This window comes from Xiphias gladius, chromosome 23 (assembly GCF_016859285.1).
Source record: "Xiphias gladius isolate SHS-SW01 ecotype Sanya breed wild chromosome 23, ASM1685928v1, whole genome shotgun sequence".
Classification (NCBI taxonomy): Eukaryota; Metazoa; Chordata; class Actinopteri; order Istiophoriformes; family Xiphiidae; genus Xiphias; species Xiphias gladius.
The window spans coordinates 24,322,966-24,337,103 of record NC_053422.1 but is presented as its reverse complement, the minus strand read 5'-3'; positions in this window follow the sequence as shown (position 1 = coordinate 24,337,103).

Sequence of the window (14,138 nt, the reverse complement as noted above, 5' to 3'; positions counted from 1 at the left end):
CAAGAGTGAGTAAATAGGGAATTCCGGTTCCACCCTTCTATGGAGCAGACATACTGGAGGTCCTGATACCTCCTGTTTCTTCTCACTTATTGTACACACTTCTACGACCATATTTGATTTATTTTAATGTGATACTGTTTAAAATTCACTGTCCACCGAACGTTGCTCAGACACAGAGCTCTGGTAGCCATAAAGAAATAAACTAGCCACAGTGGAACTTCTTGGTGAGGAACTTCAGCTCTCCAATGAGGCTATCCTGACAGACTTCAGGGCAGAGATGTCCCCCCTTTGCAAGGAGTTGAAGCAAGAAATAAAAATTGAAAGTTTTCAAGACCCTATAGCATGAGGTGGGAAAGGAGATATACAGATTCCACCAGGACCATGCCCAGTTTAAAGCTGAGCAAGCTGCCATGGCACACAGTCTCACAGACGTTCTCAACCGTATGCAACAACTGGAGCACATCGACTAATGTAAAAAGAGGTTTGTATCTACCCTGACCTACCAGCGGAGATAAACAAGTTCCGGGCTACTTTCAACATGGTGGAGGTGAAGCTTCGGGAAGCCAAGATTGACTACAGCCTCTACTATCCCACAGTCCTAGCTGTCAATCTAAACAGCGTTCAGCACTCGTCAGACTCCCCATAAGATTTCTACCCGGCTAAGATTCTGTCGTCAACTCACCAGTTATGCACCAGCGGCATGCCTACTCAAGAACGCCTAAACAAAACCTCAACAGTACCAAAGGAGGAAAGTCAGCTGGCAGACTTCCAAGGGGTGAAACAGCTGAGAGACTCTGGCAGAGCATGTCGCTTAGGCAACCCACGACGACTCCGGGGGGAATCGTCCATAGTCCGCCGTAGAAGGTTATCGACTGCAACACCAACTGCTTTGGGTTCCAGCCAAGAGACTCTCCAGAACATCAGCAGATTGAGTACGTAAGCCATCCTTTTGTTCCTTATTACTGGGTTGATGTTGCAATAAGATTGTTAGTCTTAAATTTTATTCGCAGACTGTTACTGTCACTGTTAGTGTCCATTAGTAGTATAGCCCTACAATACATAGCCTAAACATATTCTCTCCCACCATTGCCCAACTTATCACATTGCCTATTTTACCAGCTACTTGTACTGGGGTGAAACCCTTAGCTTGTTCCCTTTTCCCGTCCTACCGGGGAGCACTCTGTGAAAATAGCATAAAGGTTTGAGTCTTTCCAAAACATACAATTTTAAAAAAATCTTAAAATAGTCAAGGCATAGAGTCTCTTTAAAATGACCACCCACCAACACATCAACGTGATGGAGTCCAGGGTCCAGAAGGAAGCCTCTCCTCTAGTGTGATCAGGCCGGGCCAGGCCGTGTCCAGGAGTTAGGCGTAGCTAAGAGCCTATGTGTAGAGAGGCCAAGTGCAAAATAGTCACAGTTTTTAAAGATGGCTCCTAATGTCTCTAATATGTGCATTAAATAAACAGCCAAAGGACACAACTGGGATATTTCCCTCAAAATGCCGTGGGACGATTAATTCATAATTTAAATTGAATTTCAGCAGCTGTGTAGATTCCCTTTGGTGCCGTATTGAAGAAGACTAGCAAAATTACTTCTGGAACCACATAGAATTAAGGAGATGTACTTAGCTGGGAGGAGAGGTGAAGTGTTCCTCACCCCTCAGTGGATCCCACAGCGCCTCCTCTTCGTCTCCCTCTCTGTCAGACCACCCTCATGACAGTCTGCTGCCAAGCCCCTGTTACTGGGGTTAATTGCTCAGTCACGCTGGTCTCTCTTCGTCGTGCGTGCCCCTGCAGCGCTCTGCCACCGTATTCTGGTCACCGGGGGCTGCTTGGCTCATTTACACTGGTCTCCCTCTCCAGCTCCTCACAAACCCAAATGGCTGCTTGCCGGCTCTGTCTGTATAGTTTTCCCCCCGGCCCAGTCCTACACGCCTCTCTAAGAAGAGAACTAAACCCAGGAAAGAGCACACATCTCCCAGACAGTGCGCCAATTAACTCTCTGCTGTCCCTAGTGGACATTCTTACAGGCAATATGGGGAAAAAAGCAGACCCACAAACCACACACACACACACACACACACACACAAGGGTGATAAAGTTACACCATTGGTCGTTGCTCTTTCGAAATTAACTGGGCAAGGCAGTGTTGCCAACTTAACAGCTTTGTCAATACATTTATCAACGTTTCACACCCTTTTAGCAACTTTTCCTCACAAAAGCAACTAGCGACAAATCTAGTGACTTTTTGGACAAATCTTAGCTACTTTTCATAGAAGAGAGTTGCCAGTTTTGAGTGAGGTCAGGTTTTCTCTCCGCAGGAACACCTCTCTAGACATCTCATTCAGTTGACCCCACAGCAGCTGACCCAGATGTAAATGAGCTTCAAACTTTCTCTCTGAGTGATCATTTCTCAATTAAATATAGCTGAAATCAAAGCAAAGCCGTTGTATTTAACTTATGTGTATAATGATTTTGTCAGACGATGTTGTGGTTATAAAAAAAAGGATTTTAAAAAATAAAGAGCAGCAACTTGGAAATGGCTTGGAAGTGACTGCTGGTTAACATGTCATCTTAATGGGCTGCATTTCAGTCACAATTTCATACTTGTTCCATTCTCGGATAACAGAAAAAGAAAAACATGTAAATAACAGCAGCTTTATTGGGAATTCGGCTGCATTAAATTACTGTATATTTGAGCACAAAGAGTAAGAGAAAGCAAATAGATAAAGGGTGGTCCACCCACATACTAGGTTTTGACCTAGTCTTGTTTCCTCTACGGAGGTGGTGCCCCCAAACAAGTGCATTTCTGACCATGCCCTGCATCTACTATGATTAGCGTGTCCGTACAAATCAACAGCTGTTTCCTAGCAAATTATTAATTGATTGCTGACAGATTATTGCGTTTGTTAAATTCATTTCAGACCAGATAGAACAATATGTTTCTATAAATGATAATGGGGATGTATCAAAAGGAACACTCTGGGGGGCTCTTAAAGCTTATATTTGTGGGCAAGTACTTTCTTATACTAAATCTGCCAGCTGCTCCCGTCTTAAAAGCCTGTCTGAGATTTCAGATGAAATATTAGAAATTGATCATTAGCATTCAATAACACCTTCTCCAGACCTCTTCAGTAAGACGATCTCTCTCCAATCAGAGTTTGATTTCCTTTCCACTGATAAATCGGCTAGCGACTACTTGGGTCAAGCTGCTGTATCGGCCTGCTCTTGCTCCTGTATAGACCAACTCCTTTAGATCTCCGTATTTCCCCCTGCACCGGGTGACAAGGCAAGGCTGCCCCCTTTCCCCGCTTTTATTTTTTCTTGTTATTGAGCCTATTGCTATTGCTCTGCATTCTCTGAAGGACTATGGGAGGATTTATATAGAAGGGGTGGAAAAGATAGGCAAAAGAGATTTCTATAGATAAAAAACCCCTATGGATCCATCCCCAACATAATGTCTACTTTGAAAGAATATGGTGAGATTTCTGGTTATAAGTTAAAGTTGTCAGAGAGTGATCTGTTCCCAATCCGCAAGGCTAGCCCAAAGCCTTTCATACTAACATTTACCATTTAAAATAAAAACAAATTCATTGAAAATGTGGTTATAGCAGTAATGAGGGGTATAGCCAGCTTGATTAAAGCAAACTTTAATACACTATTTGAGCACACTATTTATGAACTTAAGAAGTGGTACCATCTCCCCATCACTTTGGCAGGCAGGATCAATACTGTAAAAATTGATATTGGTCCAAAATTTTTGCTTCTATTTCAAACTATCCCTATACTAAAATGAAAATCCTTCTTTACATCCATTAACAAAATATTTTTTATTGTCTTTTGGAACAAGAAAATATTTAAAATGATCTTATTTGCAGCAGTCAGGACCAGTTGGGGGAAACGGGATTACCTCATTTCCAGTTGTGCTATTTGGGGTGTACATACATGCTCTCTGTCCTTTAGGTCTCAATCTGATAAGCAAGCCCAAAATTCCAATTTGAGTTCCAGTGGAATATCTGATATCCCTGACTGCTCTCGTTTTCTACAATATCTCTATCATTACACTATGTTAAGAACATCCAATCGTAACACCTTCTTTGAATATATGGTTTACTACTGGATGGCAAAATGGCTCTCTTCTTGCCCCTGTTAGTCCCAGCGACCTCTTCTCTCCGTCAGTCGTAGATTACTTTTTTGGTATTTGAAAACAAATTGGCATTGGCAACATGAAGGTCCTTTTTATAGATAAAATATTTCCTACCTTTGAACCACTACAAAATAAATTTAATTTACCCCAGTCCTACTTTTTCATATTCCTCCAGTTTTGTAGTTATATTAAAGCTAATACACCTTCCTTTTCCAGTTTGCCTAAGGTACCACTAAAGGAATCTTTTTTTTTTAAGCCTTCAAAATTGGTTGCAAAATCTTTTATTTATAATTTCTTGTTTAATTTACAAAACGCAACTCTGGAGATTCTAAGGTCTGTATGGGAGGGGAATATAAGGGTGGCTTTGAGGGCGGAGCGGCGTAGAAGAGCCCTGGAAGGGATGCATACAGCCTGAGCATACAGCCGGCATGGGGACAATCAAATTCCCTCAAATGTTCCCAGATGTAGCCTGGAAACATTACAGTTATTGTCTGTGCACTAAAGAAATCATCACAGATAGGAAAAAACGTTGTCTCCCTCTGTGCACCCACATTAATAATAATAACAGGTTCTTCTAAGGATGATGATATCTAGTAATGCTGCTGTAGCTGTCTGTCTTTCCTTTTCACACTTTGTGAAAGCGGGGTTATGAAATAAACCAGTTCGCAGATGTGTTATCTGACAGTGTTTGAAGACTTGAGTTTATCACTGTTCTGGACTGCTACGCTTGAAGGCGAGGATTCATGGTGTTGCACTCCTTTGAACACAAAAACATTTGTGTGAATAAATGCGTGAGGAATGAAAAAAGAGCTTGAGAGAAATGTTTGATCCCTGTCTAGTTTCTCACCTCTACATTTCCAGCGACTCACTGTGTGAAGCAGGGGAGTGTGTTAGATTGTTGGTTTCAGTAAGGACAAAGCACCCCAGTTCTGACACTGGAGACGTGTAGGGGCAGGGAGCTTCAGAAGCTGTTTGACCATCCAACACGGATTTTATTAGAAGCTTACTGAGGCCTTTACCAATGCCAAAAATTCACCAACATTTATATTTATACTGAGTATTATTATAAAATATCATTCACCAAGGAGGTTACATTTTCAGTCATGTATGTTTTTTACTTAGCAGGATATCTTAAAAAGGCGTTTGACAGATTTTAATGAAAGTAAAGAGAAAGTTATGCCATGGGTCAAGAAGGTAATGATTATATTTTGGTGCAGATTTTGACAATTAATTTATAAAGCACAAAACTCTTACTGGCACATAACTCCTAAAGTATTATTTGCAGAAGCCGAACAACAGTTTAGGCTGAATTTTTCAAGATAGGCCATGGACACACCTGTTTTGTGTTAAACTGTTAACCTGTTTAAATTCAATCATATTCTCTGCTTAAAGTCACATCCGATTTCCGATTTCCAATTTCCGATTTCGACGGGCCAATTGCTAACCACCCAGTTTCTGGTCTGGTAACATTTCACTTGCTTTGTTTCAATCATCTGCTACAGAATCAACAGAAAATGTATTTTGCATTCTACACTGTGCTGTAATGCAAAATAAAAATAACAGTGTGGTTAAATATTGCTGCCATCAGCTATGTTTGTGAGGAGGTGTATTTATCAGTGTGGTGACTCCAAGTCGCAGCTTTGATTGGCATACATTTCTAAACCAGCTTCATTATAATTAATCATAAGGTGGTTCTACGGTTGTACATCTCATGTACATGGGAAACAGTTTCCTAAATACTGACAAAAGTTTAATGGTGCTGAACAGAGACCAATGCTGTGGACATATGAAAACACCCTTCTGATGTTATGAAGCTGGTTTATGGTGAAGGACAGGACAATGAAATAAAACTAATTTGAGTGTAAAACTCATGACAAACATTTTATGACCCTACAAAAGTAGTCATGATATGTATTCATATCCACACACACACACACACACACACATAAGTCATCCTGTGCCAGTAACATGGTATCTGAGTTAATGAGGCAACTAGGTTTACTGCCTAAGCATACAGACATCTAACACACACACACACACACGCAAGTGGGTGGGTAATGTGCCAGATGCCATTGGCTGAACACACAGTGGGCTGACTAGAATGGCACCAACTTTAGCTCAGTGGCATTAGTGTAATTGATGGCACCTGTCCTGTCCAAAACTATATTTGAACACAGGATTTTCTGATGGCCCAGCAGGCCTGGGTAAAGCCTCTGGAATTCAGTCTGCACAGGGAGTGACAAATCAATACTACAGAGCAAAATTACAGAGGTTGTTAAAGATAAATATGCTGCGAGCAGGTTATTGAAATCACATTACAGGATATGGGACTGAACTACAAGTGAGGAAAGAAGCACGTTGGAGAACCTTTCAATTTTCTGATGATGGATTATTTGATACATTCTTATATAATTTGAAGCATTTCAGCAACTGTAGGTGTGCATAATTTATTTCCTGACAGACATTCAAACTGCAATAGGACTTTAAAAATGAGGGGGAAGATGTTTTTCTTTTTTAAGCTGCTGGCTAAAGCAAGGGCATCTAAAATGTCAGTGTAAAGTTGGAGGAGCAGAAAGATAAGGAAGAAACGGATAATAAAAAAGACAAGGATGGAGAGTTTAGGACAAGTGCACAGAGGAGGGATTGAGGGAAAAAAGGCAGGAAATGGAGGGAGACATAGAGCAGGAAGAGTTCTGATTTTAAGAGAAGAGGAAAATATGAAGAGATTAATTCAGGAACTAAAAAAGGGATGAAACTACAGGCGAAGTGGAGAATAAGGAGAGAGGAAGAAAAAGAGAAAAGAAAATGAAAAGAGAGGGGAGCAGATTCTGTAAGAGAAAAAGAAAGAGGGGAAGGGGTGAATAGAATGGTTGTAGGAAAGGAAAGACAGAGACAGGATGGATGGATTGATAGATGGATGGATGGTAAACAACAGTCTGGGTCCTGATGACATGATGCAGCAGCAGGCCCTGCCCGCCTGACCTGCACACACACACACACACACACACACACACACACACACACACACACATACAGGCTTACTGCAAACCGAGAAATACACACACAAGCAGATCACAAGCGCAACGGAGTCTCTTGACCACTTCCACAGAGTAATACAAACATAAAACAAATGCAAAAAAAATATGTACAACAGCCTGTAACACACTCAGGCAAACTCAGTCTAGTTGTTTTTCTTTCTCTCATTGTTTTCCATTTTAGCAGAAAATCTCAAAAGCTCCCATTCATTTTCATATAACTATAAATATATATATTCCCCTGAATGTCAAGTGTGTTTTTTTCTCCAGTATCATAAACTATCCATTAGAATTTGGAGTACCAGATTTATGTTGGTATAAAGTTTGTCTCAGCATCCCTCAAACATTTTTCATTTAAATCAGATGCACTGCAGTTGTGGGCACAAAGCCGGTAAAGAACTTGATCTCATTCTCAACTGTGCCACTGACTGCCGAACAGTCACAGCTCTGCACCTCTCTGACCACTATTTCATTTGCTGTACTGCATGCCTCCCGGAACTGCCCTCTTTTCCACCATATTTGATTTCGTTCCACCGCATACTGTCTCCCACCCACTTTTCCTCAGCGGTCGCATCCATGCTACCTTCTCTTAGCATATTTTCCTCACTAGAGGTCAGTGATGTGACAGTCTCTCTGCCCTACACTGAGCTCATGTCTGGACAGCCTGTGTCCTCTATCTACTAAACTTTCTTGGTCTAACCTGCTTCAACCATGCCTGACTGAGAGAAAATGCATGTCCAGTGACCCTTTTTACAATAAGATCAGCAGCATCAGAGACAGTCGGAAATTTTCCGCTTTCAAAACATTACTCAATCCTCAACCAGACACAAACCTTTCAGCTGATATCTTTGCCTTCTTCTTTACCTAAAATCTGGCACATCAGTAGCCAATTCTCTGAACCCAGTCAGAGTCAGAGTCTCCCCCCAGTTAAGGGCACATCACTCTCCACGGTCAGCCCTCTCACCAAAGGTAGCATCCTATCTCACTCGGCGTTCCTTCAATGTGCAATGACAAGGACATACGTCCTTATTTCATCCCCTCCCCACAGGGGTGCCCTAAGGCTTAGTGCTGTGACCCTTCTCTTTGAAATATGCACTATCTCTTTGGGTCCAATTCTTATATCACTGCTATGCAGATGATACCCAACTATACCTGTCATTCCCCAGCTTTCCTTAGACCAGCCATCCTTCTCTTGCATCAGCCTCCAAGTCCTGCCTCTTTGCACTATACTACATAAGAAAAATCAGGCCTGACCTGACTCAGTACGCCACCCAACTCTTCGACAGGCCATGGTTATTCTCTTGCCTCGACTACTGTAATGCCCTTCTAGCAGGCTTCCCTTCACACACTGTGAAACCCTCACAGATGGTACAGAATGCAGGAGCGCACCTGGTTTTCGATCAGCCTAAAAGGTCATATGGCACTCCACTGTTCATTGACCTCCACTGCATGCCTATGCCTGCCCGAATCAAATTCAAGTCACCAATGCTTGCCTAGGTGTGACTTCTGGGTCTGCACTCATCTACTTGAACTCAATCATACAGGTTTATGCTCCTTCTTAACCCCTGCATTCCTCTAAAGAATATCATCTGGCATTGCCATCGCTGCTCAAAAGGCAAACACAGTCTAGCCTAGTCTCATTTGTGGTTCCCCGATGGTGGAACAAGCTACAAAATGGTATAAAAAGCAGGGGTATCCCTCTCTATCTTCAAGAATCTCTTGAAGACTCATCTGTTCCTAGAGCGTCTCCTCTCCTAATGTGCAATTTCGACGCACTTCTCTACCCCATCTCCTAGCACTTTGTCTTATTGAACAGATTAAGCACTTAGCACTTACTTCTAGGTCTCCTACTGCACTGAAGCTTTAGTGTTGTCCCTCACTTGTAAGTCACTGTGGATAAAAGGATCTGCCAAATAAATGTAATGTATTGTATGTCTTGAATTGAAAATATATAGAAGTATCAAGTCCTCTGTCCATGTTGAAACTCCCAACAGCAGGAAAACATCTAAATCTTTTTTTCTTCTTTTGGTCAGCTAACAACAAAATTGTGCATTACAGTCATCATGTGGAAAGGAATAAGACAGAGGCCCCATTTACACTTGTCATTTCAAGAGTCTCTGATTGTGTTAACACTTCGCTACATGCACACAGTATGTCTTGATTAGCCAGACCTTAAATCTGATTGCAATTCCTCTCAGTTTTTTTGAGCTTCATGCAAATCAGGTTTAGCCCCACTTCAGTCCAGTGGGTGGTGGTAATGCACCTGAGGCTGTTTGATAACTGCCAATGACTTCTTTTTTGTTTACTTATGACAGCAAGCTAAGCTAAGCTCTATTGTCTTCCCGGCCCTCATTCATGCTGCTCCCTCACCCATACATCAATAAGTGGTTGAACTGATCAGCGATCAGTTAAATGCTTCAACAGCTTGTTGCGCCTTCTATTTGGATGTATTCTATGTGTTGAAATCACTGGAGCAGCCTTTCCTGTCACTTTAATGAGAACAAAGGCAACTTTCACTGTAACTTTAGCTACTGTTATCACAGAGAACAGACCGGACAGACCCATAGAGACCCTGTAGTGAAGTGAATAAGTATAAAAGGGGTCAGATACAGCACAGTCACTTTATTGAGTGTGACAGCACTCAACCAAGTTTGACCAGTCATACATCACTGCTTCCAAAAAAACTCTGTATCCCTGTCCACACTAAAAGAGGTCAGCATTTTCAGACATATCCACTCTGAGGAGTGTTCAGGTTAGTGTTTTAAGTGTAAAGAATCCTGACTTTGTGTGGATTGAGGGCTTGAAAGGAGAGGAAAAGATGTGTTTTCACTGTAGACTGCTCCATTTTGACACTGAAGGAGTTTAGCACAACCTGCAGAAACTCCTGATGGTAGAAAAAGACAACCATGTTATTGACAGTTGATCTATGGGAAGTGCAGAAACGACACAGCAATCAGTGCTAAGAACCAAAGACAAAAACACAAAAACAGAAGACTGAAGCTTAAAGGGTCAGACTACAATAGAGTGATATACCGTTCTTTCTCTTTATTCTAATGTTTTGAATTTCTGCACTTTTGTGTTTTCCTCTTTATGTTTGGTGTTTCTTCTTAATCTCTTCCTCTTTCTCTCCTTTCTCTCATCCCTTGCTTTAGCTGTATCTTACTTCATAAGCTGTGGTTGCCAAGGTAACTGACATTAATTCAGTCTGCCATTGATTCAGTGCTCTACTTATTACTATTTACCTCTGCAAGCCTCAGCATGTTTGTGTGTCCAAAGCTTACTGGGAGTGCATTGTCTGTAGGTGAGTGTATGTAGGTGCTTGCAACCTTTGTCAACTTTTATTAGTGTCTGGCTCCATATTTATATCTGGAGTTGGGATTGTCTTTTTAGATTTTCCATGTAGACTTTCCAAAACAGTGCGCGCTTTTGTGTGTATGTGTGTGTGTGTGTGTGTGTGTGTGTGTGTGTGTGTGTGTGTGTGTGTGTGTGTGTGTGTGTGTGTGTGTATGGTCAAGTTATAACTCATGTTGTGGAGACCTAAATCTGTTTACACAGTCACATTATGGGGATTTGTATTTCTTATGGGGACAAAAACCAAGTCCCCATAATGTAGATCATTAAATTTTAAGTTGAAGACATGTTTTAAAGTTAGAGTTAGGCAAGTAGGGGTCATGGTTAAGGTAAGAGTATGTCTCAAGGAAATGAACATAAGTCAATGAAATGTCCTCCGAAGTCATGGAGACACGACTGTGCGTGTGTGTGTGTGTGTGTGTGTGTGTGTGTGTGTGTGTGTGTGTGTGTGTGTGTCTGTTTGGGATCCACAAGTTTTATTATTTCTGCAGACAAAAAGAAACTGCAAGAAGTGAGAAATGAAAAGAGGAACAGAGTAGGACACAGAATATTTACAACCGACAAGTACACACACACACAGAGCCACACACACCCTCACACACCTAAATGTACAGTATGTGTACACACACCTTGTAGACTTAGAGTCACACTATTTCACTGCACGATGTACATACATGGAGTGATATGATACGACACATATACACAGAGCAACATCCCTTCCTCTGCTCTCACTCCTCTCCTCACACACACACACACACCTGACTTCATTATCTGCCCTCTGCGAACGGGATGCCGAGAGCAGCAACCATGGTAACAAGTAGGGAGAGAGGGAGAATGTTGAGAATCACAGCTACTTCACACCAACGCATCATTAATGTAATTTAACTCGCCCCTCAGTGACACTTTCTATCTCTCCGTCTGTTTTCTTCTTTCAATCCCCGTCTCTCCCGCTTTCTTCTCACCCCTTCTCCCCTTCTTTCTTCCCCTCCTCTTCCCCACCTCCACCCCTCCTCCTCCTGTACTTTGCTTTCCTTTCACCCATCTGTCTCACACTATCTCCGCCTCTGAGTCAGTTTTTTTTTTATACAGGGCTTTACTGATGACTCACAATACCTGGTTGCTTCCAAATTTGAGCGTGTGTGCGTGCGCGTGCGCGTGTGTGTGTGTGTGTGTGTGTGTGTGTGTGTGTGTGTGTGTGTGTGTGTGTGTGTGTGAAATTGTTTATGCCAGGCTGTATCTTGCTGCCTCATTGCAACACAGCAGCAGTGTGCAGCTGTACCGGAGTCATTGTGAGGGCTAATCAATGGCATTTATACATTTATTTCACTTTGTGCATTAATAATCCAGTGCAGCACCATCACTGCAACACATTAGTATTAGAAATATGCGGTGGGAAAGAATCCTCTCATTAGAAATGAATTTGCTTCCATTCAGCTCTTATTCCCATATTTTATGCACTCGACTGCATTCCTGCAGAGCTTCATCACCTCTCTGACTGAATGACTTGGATTTACTTTACTACTCCGGACGTCACTTCTGTGTTATGAAATTTCATAAATGGTTGAGAAGGGAAATGGAAAGTGTGAAAGCGCAATTAATACTTTAGAGGAGTAATAATGGTCTATACATTAATTTGTCAATGAGTTGAGAATATATGACACAACGTGTGGGTCAAAAATCTGCAGGTGAGTAAGAAAACACCAATTATTTACATTATCAAATACCACATTAGTTATTAAATTTCATTCAGCTTAAGTCAACTGTACTAGTTTGAGGCTTTGCCAGCATAATACAGCCGGTAGATACATGTTTCTATATGATACTAAATAAGTTTCTCTGATGAGAGAGAAAGACAAAAAAGGGAAAGAAGAGGGGTGGACATACAACAATTGAAAAATGGAGTAACGCTGCCATCTTCTGGACAGAAGCGGTACAGCAGGTGGCGGTCAGTGTTTTCGGAACGATGTCCTTGGTGCATTCTTGACATTTTTGAAGAGAGGTGGGCAACGGAAAAAAGTATTCGACATGAGAAAGTGATTCCCTAATGTACAACTTTTCATTGAGCGGGCTGCGTAAAAGGTATAGCTCCAAAACGCTTTCCATTCAATGGTGTAACCAGTCTACATCATCTTTCATCAAGACATTCCCAGGCCCTACAACTGTGGGGCTCTATTTGTGCCAAAAATGTGTTAATGTATGCTGGATAATGCTCTTATAGCTCATCCTCATCTTTGCTTACACCTCACCTTGCTGATTGACTTTCTCTACCATTCCCGTTCTTTGATTTTGTCAGTAACTCATGTTGTTGTTTAAGTTTACAAAACTAATCTTTAGAAATAACTGAAAACCATACCATCTCACATTCACTACCTCGACACTGTGAGGTTATTTTGAAGTCAATATAGCCCAAAAGTAAATACATAAATAAATAAAGGTTTATTGGCAATAAGGGAAATTTAAAGCATAAAACATCTAAGTGACATAACAGAAGCAATGCATAAGTTCAAAAAATATGAGCAATAAAGTCCTGCCAACAGCTTATCGATCCTCCTGTCTTCATCTAGATATACTGCATCAGTTTTCACCTTTCGGAAAATACTTTAAATGCTGCCATGAGAATATAAAGAAAGCACAAAGCACTTTTTTCTAAGGTTGAAATGTATTTAAACCTCCAGCAGCCGGCACACGGAATATCCCAGTGTTTCCTTAGAGAAGAGGTGCATGCTATGAAGCCAGCCTGGTCCCTGTTAGACATAAAACTGGAGGATTTTTTTTTTTTTTTCACCGCTTAGTTCTGAAAGTTCTACAAAGCTATTTTTCTGCCAGAGCTCTGAAACCACGAGGTATTCTCCATTACGGAGCATCATGTCAGAGCAGCAACTAAGCACATTATATCTCTAATTAATGTTGGTATTTATTACCTGCAAGGGAATAAGGCAGTGCTGGAGACGACCCGAATAAAAGAGGTTACTTGACTCTTCAGTGCACAACATAGTCTCTTTTTACCTGATCATATCAATCTATACCCCTGCCTTTAACACATTATAGAACAAAAAGACAAATATGCCCATAATTTGCCTGTTATTCTTATTATATTTGATATAAACACTGTCAAAAATGCATTCAGAATATTGGTGGCACTTATGATACAATCTTTATGCTACTCTTTGAAACTCTGTGAAAACATCTCAACATGTAATATTATATGCACGTATACTGTCCACTCTGCATTAACGCATGACGTAGTTCCCTAAAACTCATTCCTATGAGGATGATAGAAAAGAATGTAGAAGCAGGGAAAAGGGAGGAGGGAATGAAGCAACAGAGAAGTACTGGCCACATCCAGGGACAGTATGATATCCTCATCTCTTGTGTCGAACTCTGTTGTCTTCATTAAGGTTTTAGCTATTCTTTCTTCATATTTGCGTCCCTATGCATTCTGAACAATAAATAAAACACAGAATCTGAGCTGTGTTAGATTTACAAAACATCTGAGAGCTGAGGCTTTTGTTGCAGTTCAGAGGAGAGCATTGGCGGCCCGGCATGTTCACTTGTTGCTAGGTTTGACAATACAATGTGTCGGAGTTTTTTATGCAAATAGGT